General features: G+C 43.2%; 1 long non-coding RNA gene across 12 annotated transcripts in view; it reads left to right on the forward strand.

Moving 5' to 3' along the window:
• Positions 1-1,528: 1,528 nt before the first annotated feature.
• Positions 1,529-14,374, forward strand: part of LOC129475683 (uncharacterized) — a 57,447-nt gene continuing 44,601 nt past the window's right edge. For 4 of the 12 annotated variants that reach the window (XR_010119813.1, XR_010119812.1, XR_010119811.1 and 1 more), the window contains exons 1-7: positions 1,996-2,276; positions 3,648-3,690; positions 4,726-4,830; positions 7,987-8,031; positions 8,684-8,837; positions 11,591-11,635; positions 12,266-12,334. This is a non-coding gene — a long non-coding RNA (uncharacterized lncRNA). Of the gene's footprint in view, positions 1,744-1,995; positions 2,277-3,647; positions 3,691-4,725; positions 4,831-7,986; positions 8,032-8,683; positions 10,421-11,384; positions 11,469-11,590; positions 11,636-12,265; positions 12,335-14,374 lie in introns of those variants that run through there. The other 8 variants (XR_010119807.1, XR_010119809.1, XR_010119803.1 and 5 more) reach the window with 6 other exon arrangements.

The following is a 14,374-nucleotide window of genomic DNA, read 5'->3' on the forward strand; positions in this document are numbered from 1 at the left end:
CCATTTATTCATCTATCTATGTATCCATCCATTCATCCATCCACCCAACTATCTATCCATCCAATCATCCACTCATCTTTCCATCCATCTATCCACTCATCCCCTCATCCACCCACCCATTTGTCCACCCATTTATTCATTCATCCAGCCATCTATCTCTTTATCCATCCTTCCAGCGAGTGATCCATCCATTCATGCATCCAGATGGCTGTCTGTCCATTCATTCATCCATCCACCACTTCCTACCCCCAGACCTATCTATCCACCCATCATCCACTGACTTCAAAAGCTTCATTTGATCGTCTGTGCAGCAGACATGGTGTGTGATGCTCTGACACCTCTTAAGTGCTTTGGTTGCCTACAAGAACCTCACGGGAGGTCTCTAAGTTGGGCTCAGACCTTGGTAATGAAAACCGGAAATAAAAGTGATTTAAAGAAAGCTGATGAAAACCTAACTTTAGCAAATGGTAAGATAAAAATGTACTCCTTTGTCCTGTAAAAGAAGTTGGGAGAGTGAGTCAGGCTGGCACAGCCGTCCTGCTCTATCACAAGCCACCCTGATACCTTTGCTCAACGTGTTCTGCCATGCTTAGAATACAACTTCTGGCTGGGCGCGGTGGCTCATGCCTGTAATCCCAGCACTTTGGGAGGCCGAGGTGGGCGGATCATGAGGTCAGGAGTTCGAAACCAGCCTGGCCAACAAGGTGAAACCTTGTCTTTACTAAAAATACAAAAAGTAGCCAGGCATGGTGGTACATGCCTGTAATCCCAGGTACTGGGTTGGCTGAAGCAGGAGAATCACTTGAACCCGGGAGGCGGAGGTGGCAGTGAACCAAGATTGTGCCACTGCACTCTAGCCTGGGCCACAGAGCAAGACTCCGTCTCAAAACAAACAAACAAACAAACAACACATACACAACTTCTATCCTGTAGGAGACTTCCTGCTCCAAACTGGCTGCTGGGACTCCAGCCATCACGTCATTATCCCAGGCAGGTTCAGGATGAAGCAACGACAAAAAAAAAAAAAAGAAAGAAAAAAGAAAAATGATTCTGCCTCCAGGAGTGGAGTGCATAGTTAGACTGCTGCATTCCTCAAACCCCTGAGGTGGGCCCCGGGGTGCGGGGCGGCCCCTCTGGCCTTGTCCGTGTCTGATCCAGGGGCAGAGGTGGCCTGGGGAGAGACGGAGTCGCCGCAGGCCTGAGACAGCACAGGACCAGTGTTACCCAAGGGCCCTTGATGCAGCCTGCTGGGGCAAGTCGCCAAGGACCAGGACTCAGCCAGGCGACCCAGATAGGGGTCTTACCCCCAACCCCAACCCACGACCACAAGTCCTCACTCCCAACCCTGTCTCTGAGCTTGCGGCGGAACGTCCTTGGTCCCGCGCAGAGCGAGTATCCGCAGTGTGTCTCAGAGCCCCCCACCCCCACCATCCTTCTCCACTGAGCGCCCCCAGCTCGGACGCTCCAGAAAGGACCAAGGGCCGTGGCTGCCTGTCGAGGCCTACGCCTTCCTGAGCAGGGAGGGGACTGCACTTTGCACCCCTTGGGGATCGCCCTGAGCGCCCCGTGAGCAGCGGGAAGGGGGCCCCATAGTTTTCCGAGCAGAGGAGCAGGAAGAGTTTCATTTCCTCCCCGTTGGGGCTGCCTGTGGGGGGTGCCTGTTAGGAACAGAGAAGAGACAGCATGGGCGAGCGCGGAGAGGCCCACCTCTCCAAGAAGGGCAGCGGTTTCTCTTGGCTTCAGGTAGAGGCCGCTCTGGGGCGTGCATTTAAGGGGCTGTAGAGGGGAAAGGACCCGCACTTTCCCGACAATGTTGGGGGTTGCACTTTGCTCTAGCTGGCCGCGTCCTGGCGACTAGCTTGTGGGCGGGGGGCACTCACAGTTTCCTGAGAAGGGAAGGGAGGCGTCCCGTGGTCCCCTCGGCGCCGCCCGAACCACCTCCGTCCGCCCCCTCCTCTGTCTCCTCCCCGGGCCCCTCCTCTGTCCCCTCCCCGGGCCCGGCGTTCCCTCCCCTTCCGTGCGCAAGTGGAGGCCGGGGTGGGGCGGGGCAGGCGCAGCCTGGGCTGAGTTTGCGGGGCTGCTCCCCTCACCCAACCCCTTCGAGTCCTCCGCGGGCTCCGCCTCACCCGGCCCGTGGGGGAGGTTCCGTCCCGCCGCCTTCGCCCGCTCGCTGCACTCGCGGACGGTCTCTGCTCGCCTTGGGCGCGCCATGGCGCGCGGGGCTGCGCTGGCGCTGCTGCTCCTCGGCCTGCTCCGCCCTCTGGTGGCCGCCCCGGGTGAGCGAGCGGCGGGATCCGAGTCGGGGGACGCGGCGGGTGGCGCGGGCTGGGCCCAGGGATCCAACTGGGGATGTGGGGTGCGGGGGCGGGGTACCCCGCGGGGATACCCGGCCCCTCTTCCGTACCCGGCGGGACGCGCTGTGCCCATAGGGGCCCAGGTCCGGGGGAGGCGCCCACTTTCTCCCCAACGCTCTTCCCTTGGGCCAGGTGGGAGCCGTTTCAGAGGAAAAAGTCAGCGTTTCTTTTGTAAACCAAAAAGTATCTGGGGCAAATCTCAATCCGTTTGAGTTGATTTGGCGAAGGTCAGGAAGGAGCCTGGGAGACGGGTCTGTGCTTTTCTCCAAAGATGTGATTGAGAGCTTCGCTATTTAAATTGGGGAAAGCACGCTGGAGGGAAAGAAGGAGGAAGGCTCCTTTGACCGAATTCACCTGTTGCAAAAGAAAAGGCGCAGGTAGAATAGTCAATTATGTATTTGTCTTAGGCTCACTAAATTGGCACTTTACTAAGATAAGGTCAACAGAGAGTTGTTGCACTCTTCTTTCTCTGCATCTATCTGCTTGGGAACAGAAGGAAAGACAGCTTCTTGCCTGACTCAGCTTCCAGCTTTATTATTATTATTAATTATTTTGGCAGAGTGAACTGGGGTTCCAAGTTTTAATTTTCCTTCTATAGTTTTCAGAATCGCAAACTCTTAAATTTAGGGGAACCTGGGGAAGAGGTGGCATCCGATTCCCCCCAACCCTGGTGACGATCTTATGGATACTGCATTCTCTCTTCTCTTTCTGTCTCTCTCTCCTCTCTTCTTTCCTTTCTCTTCTCTCTCCTCCTCTTCTCTCCCTCTCTCTCTCCTCTCCTCTCTCCCCCCTCTCCTCTCTCCTTTCTCTCTCTTTTCTCTCTCTCCTCACTCTCCTCTCTCCCTCTCATCTGTTTCCTCTCTCTCTCGCCTATTTCTCTCTCCCCCCTCTTCTCTCTCTCCTTTTCTCTCTCGTCTCTCTCCTCTCCTCTTTCCTCTCTCCCATCTCTCTCCTCTCTCCTCCCTCCTGTCTCTCTCGCCTGTCTCTCTCCTCTATCTCCTCACTCTCTCCTTCTCCTCTCTCTCTCTCCTCCCTCTCCTCTTTCCTCTATCTCCTCTCTCTCTCCCCCTCTTCTCTCTCTTTCCTCTCTTCCTCTCTCTTACTCCCTGTTTTTCTGTCTCATGCTCATCTTTTACTGTTTTCACCTGAGGGGAGAGTGATGAGAAGATAGGAATTCACTTTTTCTGAAGTATTTAGAAACGTGAGGCCGTGGTGTTTTCTCCACCTGTTTTGGGTCATTCCTTCCTCATTTCTCAGAATGTTGGTATTAACAGCTCATTTCCCTCCTTTAAGGGCTGACTTTGACTTAGCGGTGCCTTTCGTGATGGAGGAAACAGTGAGTAACTTTTTAAAGTCTCCTCTGTTGCTGACTTTGCTGATTGTCATTGAATTATTGTCATTTTCGAGACATCTCTTTTGCATGATAAATGGATTGAGTTTGGACAGTGGGAACATAGGAAGTATGTGTGTTGTTTATTTTTGTTGTTGGATTTTTGATTTTTTTTTTTTTTTTTTTTTTTAAGTGTAGGTTCAGAGTCTCACTCTGTGGCCCAGGCTGGAGTGCAGTGGCGCGATCTCGGCTCACTGTAACCTCCGCCTCCTGGGCTTCAGCGATTCTCGTGCCTCAGCCTCCTGAGTATCTGGGATTACAGGCGCCCACTACCATGCCCGGCTAATTTTTGTCTTTTTAGTAGGGGCTGGGTTTTGCCATGTGGAGCAGGCTGGTCTCAAACTCCTAAACTCAAACTATGCACTCACCTTGGCCTCCTAAAGTGCTGGGATAATAGGTGCGAGCCATCACGCTCAGCCAGTATGCCCGCTTTTATTTTAAAAAGGTTAGTCTTTGGAACAACGTAAGGCAAATGTGACTCCCTTGGCCAGGTCAGGCCTCATGGGCATAGACCTGCGCAGTCACACAGGGACCTGTGCTCACAAGGGTGCCATGTTGCTTTATTGCTGTGTTGCTGCCATCTTCAAATTCTTCATACAGTCGGAACAGTGGGTTGCACATTTTCATTTTGCACAGGACCTCCCAAATTCTGGAGTTGGTCTGGACACCTGGTTTAGTTTTCTTTGAAAATACTTGAAGTTAAGTCCTGTACCTGGAAGACGACAGAAGGGAATTGGCAGGAGGCTACATGTATGGGTATATACCCCCACCATGACAAAAACAAGGGCCAGTTTTTACCTGTTTAGTGAACAGTCTCTGTGCAAATTGGTATTTCATTTTCTTTTCTCATCGCTATGGAAATTGATTTTTCATTTTCTGGTCGCTGTGGAAATTGATTTTTCATTTTTTGGTCGCTATCGAAATTGATTTTTCATTTTCTGGTCGCTATGGAAATTGAGTTTTCATTTTCTTGACTACTAGGTACTGATGATTGCAACTCTCATGTTTTATACAAAGGTGACCCAGCACCACCTAATCCCCCCAAACCAAAGCCAGATCCAGACTCCAACCGACCTGGTTTCACTGGTAAGACCGTCTAACCCTACGGGTGGTCTCTGTTGTTTATTGTAACTTTATTTTATACTTATTAATAAGAATATTCACATTTTCTCATGTTTTCTCATTTCTATCATATGACATTTACTGACAATTAAATATTACTCTATCTAAATATATAATAAAATACATTAATTTCTTTAATCCCTAATGTTGAAAACATTGTGTCTTCTGACATTTTAGAATTATGAATTACAAAGCCAATTTGAGTCAACTTTGTCTATTCTTTTTCATTCCTTTGAAGAGATTTCTGGCATTCAGATTGTCTAGATTAATGCTCATGAGTACTTTTATAGCTTTTAACCTGGTTGTTTGTTTGCCCCAGAATTGCACCAATTTGATTTGATACTGGGGTGTCTGCAAATGTCCCTGTCTTCCAACTTTTTCCAGTAACAATTATGACCTACAAAACCTTTGTCAAATAGTGTAATTATTATATCAAACTGGTCTTAGTTTCACATCTCTTGTTCTGAAATGTAAAAAGGATAATGCATCCCAATGGGCCATGGAGACTTCTTCTTTTGTGTATTGGATGCTTTGGCTTTGATCCTTCAATTCATGGTGCCCACCACCAGGCCCGGCTCATTTTTGTATTGTTAGTAGAGATGGGGTTTCACCATGTTGGCCAGGCTGGTCTCAAACTCCTGACCTCAGATGTTCCGCCTGCCTCAGCCTCCCTACCTACTGATGTATGAGCCTTCTTCAGTGATTTATCGATACTAAAGATTACCAGCCACTTATTATGAAAATGGTTTTGCACTTTATTTTTGCCTTTGAGTATTTTTAACAGGAATGTTTTACAAGTGGTATGTTTATTTTTTTTATGGTGTCTTATGTTTGTGTGGATATCCTGCTTTTTGTAACTTTTTTTCCTTTTAAATTGAGAATCATTTTGCTATTGTCCCTTCTCTTCAGAGAAGTAAAACCTTCTTTTTAATTTCATTTGAATTGTTTATCACTGTAGGTTGATTCAAGGAATGGTAACGTGTTTTTTTTTTTTGTTTTTTTTTTTTTTGAGACAGAGTCTCGCTCTGTCCCCTAGGCTGGAGTGCAGTGGCACGATCTCGGCTCACTGCAAGCTCCACCTCCGGGTTCACACCATTCTCCCGCCTCAGCCTCCCGAGTAGCTGGGACTACAGGTGCCCGCCACCATGCCCAGCTAATTTTTTTTTGTATTTTTTAGTAGAGACGGGGTTTCACCGTGTTAGCCAGGATGGTCTCAATCTCCTGACTTCGTGATCCGCCCACCTCAGCCTCCCAAAGTGCTGGGATTGCAGGCTTGAGCCACCGCGCCCTGCCTGGTAACGTGTTTTCAATGTTGAGTTTTTTCTTTTCTTTTTTTTTTTTTTTGTTTGAGCCAGAGTCTCTGTCGCCCAGGCTGGAGTGCAGTGGCATGATCTTGGCTCAGTGCAACCTCCACTTCCTGGGTTCAAGCGATTCTCATGCCTCAGCCTCCCAATTAGCTAGGATTACAAACATGCACCACCATGCCCGGCAAATTCTTGTATTTTCGGTAGAGATGGGATTTTGCCATGTTAGCCAGGCTGATCTTGAACCCCTGACCTCAGGTGATCCGCCCACCTCAGCCTCTCAAAGTGCTGGGATTACAGGGGTGAGCCACCATGCTGGCCTGAGCTTTTTCTTTGAGATTCGATTTGTCTCTTTCTCTTGTTGATTCTGTCAATGGGTTTCTAAAGTGTTTTTTTCCTTGTTTTTGTTACTCTGAATCCATTTTCGTGTCCACTATTTTTCTGTTTATTTCTGTCATGTAGAAGAGATTGTGTATATATTTTTTTACTGTCCATGAAATGATGACCCTTTGTTAAATTCCAATTGTTTTCTCTTCATTTCTGACCTTTTCTAAGAAGTCAGTCATGTTATTTGGTAATGGATTTTTTTAAATTTTCCCTGTTCTTAGATTTATATGTTCTCTTTACAGTTTATTTGTAATTTAGTTCTATGGCCTTTGCTAGAAAACTCAGGACTTTTAATATGTAGAGTTGTAAATATGGTAGACAGCTTTTTTTCCAGGCATTAGGACAAAAACCCAAAGAGATTCACCTTTAAATAAAATAAATAATTTCAATAAGTGTCTTTCTCTTCTAGTATACTTTTTTTCTGAACACAGGTTCTCATACCATGAGATTTCTTATTTCTTTCTATACAATATATGTGAAAAATCTGTGCTTTTTATTCATTACTTGTGTATTTTAATATGGTTTTGAAAAAAAGATTCATTTTGATGTAGCCCCTTATGTTTCTTTCATTTGAGCCTCCTTGATCACTCCCAATATAAAATGTGCCTCGACCTTAATTGGGATTTGAAAAGCTTGGAACTAGAAGGCTGGGTCAGGTAAGGTGGCTCACACCTGTAATCCTAGCACCTTAGGTGGCCGAGGCGGCTGGATCACTTGAGGTCAGGAGTTCAAGACCAGCCTGACCAACATGGAGAAACCCTGCCTCTGCTAAAAATACAAAAATTATCTGGGCATGGTGGCGCATGCCTGTAATCCCAGCTACTCGGGAGGCTGAGGCAGGAGAATGGCTTGAACCTGGGAGGTGGAGGTTGCAGTGAGCTGAGATCACACCACTGCACTCCAGCCAGGCAAAAGGAGAAAACTCCATATGAAAAAAAAAAAAACACAAAAACTAGAAGGCTGGCTTTGAAACTAGCATGAATGTCACATTAGTTTGTGGAGCCCAGCTGGGTGGGTAGAGCCACTTGTCAGACACAGATCAGATCACAGTCACCTGCCCTATCTCTTATGATCTGCCTTGCTGAAGGTGTTGGGGACCTGGGAAGAGATAATGGGGAATCAATGGGACAGAGTTGTGTGCAGGCAGATTCGGAGTCCCAATTGGGTTCAGGCAGCACAGTTGATTTACAAACGACATTATTTCTGTCTCCCTCTTTCTCTTGCTGTCATCTCTTACTCTTTTCATCTGGGAGAAGAATGATGTGAAAATGGTCAGGAATTTACTTTTTCAAATGAGATCCTGGTCAGTGTGATATTCAGAAAAGTCTTTAGTCATGTGGGTCTCTGGTGATTTCTCCATCTGTTTCCAAGGTCATTCCTTCCTCATTTCTTAGAGCTTTACTATTAACAGACTGTTTCCTTCCTTTAGGGGCTGACTTTGACTTAGCAGATGCCTTTGGTGATGGAGGAAACAGTGAGTAACTCGTTAAAGTCTCCTCTGTTGCTGATTTGTTATTGTCACCAAATTATTGTCATTTCCAAGAGACTTACCTCTTTTGCATAATCCATGGATTGGGTTTATACAGTGGAAATATTGGAAGTGTATGCCTTGTTGTGCTTTATTTTTGTTGTTGTTGGATTTTTGTTTTTCTTTCCCACCAATATGCTGGCTTTTATTTTAAAATTGTTACAGTCTTTGGAATGATATAAGGCAAATGTCACTTCCCTGGCCAGATCAGACTTCATGGGCATGTGACCTGTGCCGTCACACAGGGACCTGTGCATACAAGGGCACCATATTGGTGTATTACTCTGTAGCTGCCATCTTGAAATTCTTCATAAAATTGGAAGAGAATCTTGCATTTTCATTTTGTGCTGGACCTCTCAAATTCTGGAGGTGGTCTGGACACCTGGCTTAGTTTTCTTTGAAAATACTTGAAATTAAATCCTGTAGCTGGAAGATGATGGAAGGGAGTTGGCAGGAGGCTATGTGTATGGGCATCCGCAGCATGACAAAAACAAGGGTCATTTTTTACCTGTTTAGTGAACGGTCTCCATGCAAATTGAGTTTTCATTTGCTTGACTGCAAGGCACTGATGATCGCAACTCTCATGTTTTACAAACAGGTGACCCAGCATCACCTAATCCCCCCAAACCAAAGCCAGATCCAAATCCCAACTGACCTGGTTTCACTGATAAGAGCCTCTAACCCTACGGGGTGGTCTCCATGTTGTTTACCTGGCAGTGATGTCCGTGTCATCTGAGAAGGGGAGATTTCAGGTGAGCCTGTTCCTACTGTTGAATTACAAGGTAATTCCAGTGTTCAAGTAGTGGAAAACCTAGATTATGAAAACATGTTTTTGGTTTGGATTTTATTTTCCTTTTCTTGATTTTACTTCAAAGATAAATGGAACTTCCAAATAATTGAATAAGAGCTTTTAGATGTAGACTTGATATGAGGAAAAGAATCTGTGTGTTTCCCATGGAGAGGCCAACTTGTTTTAAATAATTAGATTTTTACTGAGTGTTTTTCTTTACATGTTTGTTTAATTTTTAACACAGAAAACTATCAAGATGGTCTAAATCCTGTTGACATTTTTATGGTTTTTTGCTGGTAATGTTATTGGCATAAGAATATTCCTTGAACATTTTCTCATGTCATTTAATCATTTGTATCATACGACTTTACACTATTATACTACATACTTAATTACATACTTTGGTTTCTTTAATCCCTAATTCTGAAGTTATGTTTCTTCTGATGTTTTGGAATTATAAATTACAAAGCAAATTTGACTGCCCTTCATGCACTTTCCTTTATGTTTGAAGGTATATTTCTAGAGTGCGAGTTGTTTAGATCGATGTGTGTGAGTACTTTTGTAGCTTCTGACATGGTTTTGAAATTGTCCCAGAATTGCACCATTTTATTTTGATGGCGGTGGGGTACGCAGATGACCCTTTCTTCACGCCATCTCCGATATTGGTGTTCACCAAAACATCTTTGTCCCGTAGTGCAAAATGTCATGCTAACCTTGTCTTAGTTTCACGTCTTTAATTCTGAAAGTTGAAACAAAAACAATGCATCAGTGGGCCGTGGAGACTTCTTCTTCTGTGTATGGGATACTGTGTCTTTTATTCTTCTATCCTGGTATGTCCTCCCTGATTTCTAGTCATTTTTGAATTATTTATAGACAATAAACATTGCCCAGTATATTATGAAAATGTGTTTCCACTTTATTGTTGCCTCTGAAAACATTTTGAACAGAACCATTTACAAGCAAGGCTTGAATTTTTCTTTTTTATGTTGTCTTAGGTTTGTGTGAGTTTCCACCTTTGTGTAACAGGTTTTTCCTTTTAACTTCAGAACTATTTTATCGCTGTCTCTCTTCTCTCTTGGGAAAAAGAAAACCATCTTTTTCTTTTCATTTGAATTACTTACAGCTATGAATTGATTTATAGAGCGCTAAAATATTTGTAAAATCGAGCATTTTCGTTGGGACTCACATTCTTCTGTGTGCCTTTTTCTCCTGGTGATTTATTTAAACGGATTTCTAAGGTGTTTTCCCGTCAGTATTGATTTGTTTTGGTGAGTACATTTTTATGTGCGCTATTTGTCTCTCTATTTCTGAACTATAGCAACATTTTTGTGCATTCTCTCTTACTCTCCACTGAATGATGAACCATTATGAACTTCCAATTGTTTTCTCTTCATTTCTTATGTTTCTAAGACCGACATATTATTTGTAAGTGATTTTTTAAATTTGTCTCCTTTTCTATGTTTTTTTGTTGTCTTCAGAGTGCATTTGTATTTTTGTTGAATTGGCTTTGCGAGAGAACACATGATGGCTTTAAGTATGAGTGAAGTGAGTAGACATTTTTTATTCGTGATTTCAAGGTAAAACCTAAAGAGGTTCACCTGTAAATAAATTGTCTTTACAAAACCAGATATTCATTCCAAGAAGATCTCTCTATTCTAGTATACTTTTTTTTCTAAACATACAATAGTATAGGTTCTCATACTGTGAGACTTCTTATTTCTTTATACACAATATATTTGAAAAATCATTGGTTTTTTAGGGATTACTAACGTACTGTTACATGGTTTTGAAAAGTGTTGGATTCAAAGTTTCCTTCATTTAAACCTCTTTTTTCTCCCTTCCCCATATAAAAAGTTCATGATGGCCAGGAATAGAGGTTCACACATATAATCCCAGCAGTTTGGGAGGCTGAGATGGGAGCATCTTTTGAGCCCAGGAGTTCAAGACCAGCCTGGGCAACATAGCAAGACCCCCTCTCTACGATGAAATGAAAAATTAGCCAGGCATGGTGGCACATACCTGCTGTCCCACCTGCTTGGGAGGCTGAGGCAGGAGGATTGCTTGAGGCCAGGAGGCGGAGCCTGCAGTGAGCTGTGGTCACACCACTGCGCTCCAGCCTGGGTGACAGAGGAAGACCCTGTCTCAAAACAAAACAAAAATGGTTCCTCGACCTTAGTTAGGATTTGAAAACCTTAGAAGTGGAAGGCAGCCTGTGAAATGATCAAGAATGTCACAGCAGTTTGTGGAACACACCTGGGTGGGTTGACCCACTTTTTAGACACTCTCTAGCCCAAATCTGATCACAGTCATTCTTCCTCCCTTCTTGGGGTCTCCCTCACAGAAGGTGTTGGGGGTCTCGGATGAGATGTTGATGGGATGGGAATAAATAGGAGCAAATAGTATGCAGGCAAAGTTGGGGTTCCTGCTCAGTCTGGGAGCAGAATTGATTTATGAATTTCTTTCTCTCTTTATATCTATCTCTTTTCTCTCTCTTTCTCTCTCCCCCCAGCCACCTTCTGGTCTCTAATCTGTTCATGTGAGAGAAGAGTGATGTGAAAATGGTCAGGAATTTGCTTTTTCTGATGAGATCCTGGTGAGTGTCATGTTCAATAAAGTATTTAGTCACGTGGGGCTCCAGTGATTTCTCTGTTTACGAGCTCATTCCTTCCTCATTTCTCAGAACTTTGGTGTTAACAGCCTGTTTCGTTTTTGTAGGGGCTGACTTTGACTTAGCAGATGCCTTTCGTGGTGGAGGAAACAGTGAGTAGCTCTTTAAAGTCTCGTCTGTTGCTGACTTGCTTATTATCGCCCAATTATTATCATCTGCAAGAGACTTACCTCTTGAGAGTGATCAATGGAACTTGTTCGCACAGTGGAAAGCTAGGGAGTAAGTGTGGTGTTGTCTGTTTTTGATGTTGTTGGACTTTTTTTTAACCAGTCCACTTGCTTTTGTTTAGAAACTCCTACAGTCTTTGGAATGATGTAATGCAAATGTGACTCCCCTGGCCAGGTCAGGCTTCACGGGCATGCAGCTTGCGAAGTCACCCAAGGACCTGTGCTTAGAAAGGCACCATACTGGCTTACTGCTTTGTAGTTACCATGTTGCTCTTCTTCATACAGTTGAGACGAGGGGTCCCACATTTTTATTTTGCACGGGACCTCGCCAACTCTGTCACTGGTCTAGACACCTGCTTTGGTTTAATTTGATATTAAGCAATGTAGCCGGAAGATGATGGAAGAAACTTGGCAGGAGACTGTGTGCACGGTTAGCCCTGCCATGACAAGCAACAAGCTCCAACTTTTACCTGATCCGTCAGCCATCTCTGTGCAAATTGATGTTTCATTTTCTTTACTCCAAGACACTCACGATTGCAACTCTCATTGTCACAGATGACCCAGCACCTCCTAATTCACCCAAGCCAAAGCCAAACGCGAACCCTGAGCAGCCTGGATTCATTGGTAAGTGCTTGTCACTCTATAGGTTGTCTGTGTATTGTCCACAGTAGAGTGGTATCCACATCAGCTGGACGAGAGGCTTTCAGATGAGCACGTGCTTGCTCTTGACTCTCTGTACAGTTACTCCATTGGGCAGGGAGTGAAATACACAGTTTTCTGAAATAGATATTTGACTTGCGTTTTATTTTTAGTTTGCTGATTTTACTTCCAAGATTGTATGGAACTTCTAAAACACCGAGCACGAGATTTTCATATGAACTTGGTATAGAGAAAATGGCCTGTGCATTCCCTGTAGAGAAACTTGGATGTTTTCAATGTTTTTGCCCTTGAATATTTGTATCAGCTATTTTGACATGTGAGAGCATTCTCGGGTAATCTGACCAGCAACTGTTTTTTGAACTGAATTGTTGTGAAACATTCAGGTTTTCAGTTCTTTTTTATTTTTGTTTTTAATTTTTAACACAGAAACATAATGTTCATATCCTCTTGGCATTTTGATGGTTATTTGTGCTTATATTTTATATATCAGTTTAAATGAAGCAAACGTTAAGTAATAAAGCCAGTCTTTTGTTCATACTGCATTGTAACATTATTATTATTTTTATTATTATTATTATTTGAGATGGAATCTCGCTGTGTCACCCAGGCTGGAGTGCAGTAACGCGATCTCGGCTCACAGCAACCTCTGCCTCCTGGGTTCAAGCAATTCTGCTGCCTCAGCTCCTGAGTAGCTGGGATTACAGGCATGCAACACCATGCCCGGCTAATTTTTTTGTGTGTATTTTTAGTAGAGACAGGGTTTCACTATGCTGGCCAAGCTGGTCTCGAACTCCTGACCTTAGGTGATCTGCCCACCTCAGCCTCCCAAAGTGCTGGGATTACAGGCATGAGCCACTGTGCCTGGCCTATTTTATACTTATTAATGGTCACTGAACATTTGCTCATGTCATTTTATCATTTATATCATATGACATTTACTGTCAATTATATACTATTCTATATAAATATATAATACATTAATTTATTTAACTAATCCCTAATATCTAAAATATTGTGTCTTCTGACTTTTTAGAATTATGAATTACAAAGCAAATTTGAGTCAACTTCATCTACTTTTTTTTTTATTATTCCTCTGAAGAGATTTCTGGCATTCAAATTGTCTAGATGAACGTATATGAGTCCTCTTATAGTTTTTGACCTGGTTCATCATTTGCCCCAGAATCGTCCGAGTTTATTTTGATGATGGTGTGTGCAGATGTCTCTGTCTTCACACCATCTCTATACTGGTTATCACCTGCAAAACCTTTGTAGATAGTGTAAGGATTATATAAAACTTGTCTTAGTTTTGCATCTCTAATTCTGAAATAAAAAAAAAAAAATAGTGCATTCCAGTTGGCCACGGATACTTCTTTTGTGTATTGGACGTTAGGCCCTTTATTCTTAAATTCTCATATGTACCTACTGATTTATAAGTCGTCTTCAGTTATTTATGGATATTAAAGATTATCAGCCACTTACTATGAAAATGTTTTTGCTATTTATTTTTGCCTTTTAATATTTTTAACAGGAATGTTTCACAAGCAAGACCTATCTTTTTATGGTGTCTTATGTTTGTGTTGGTTTTCTGGTTTTGTGACTTTTTTTTTAATGGAGAATAATTTTGCCATTGTGTCTCCTGCTTGGGAAAAGTAAAACCGTCTTTTTAATTTCATTTGAATTGTCTTCAAACATAAGTTGATCAAAGAAGTTGTGAAGCATTTTCAAAGTTGAGTTTTCTCCTTGAGATTTGATGCATGTTTCTCCTGATGATTTCTGTCAATGGATTTCTCAGTTGTTTTTTGTTTTTGTTTTTTGTTTCTCTGAATCTATTTCTATGTCCACTATTTTTCTGTTTATCTCTATACTATAATATACAAAGGATTTTGTATCTTTTTCTTTACGATCCACAAATTGTTGGCAAATTTTTTTTTAATTTCCCCTTTTTTATATTTGTACATTTTGTTTACAGTTTATTTGTAATTTGGTTGTACTGTCTTTGCTAGA

Source organism: Symphalangus syndactylus, chromosome Y (genome assembly GCF_028878055.3).
Source record: "Symphalangus syndactylus isolate Jambi chromosome Y, NHGRI_mSymSyn1-v2.1_pri, whole genome shotgun sequence".
NCBI classification, from domain to species: Eukaryota; Metazoa; Chordata; class Mammalia; order Primates; family Hylobatidae; genus Symphalangus; species Symphalangus syndactylus.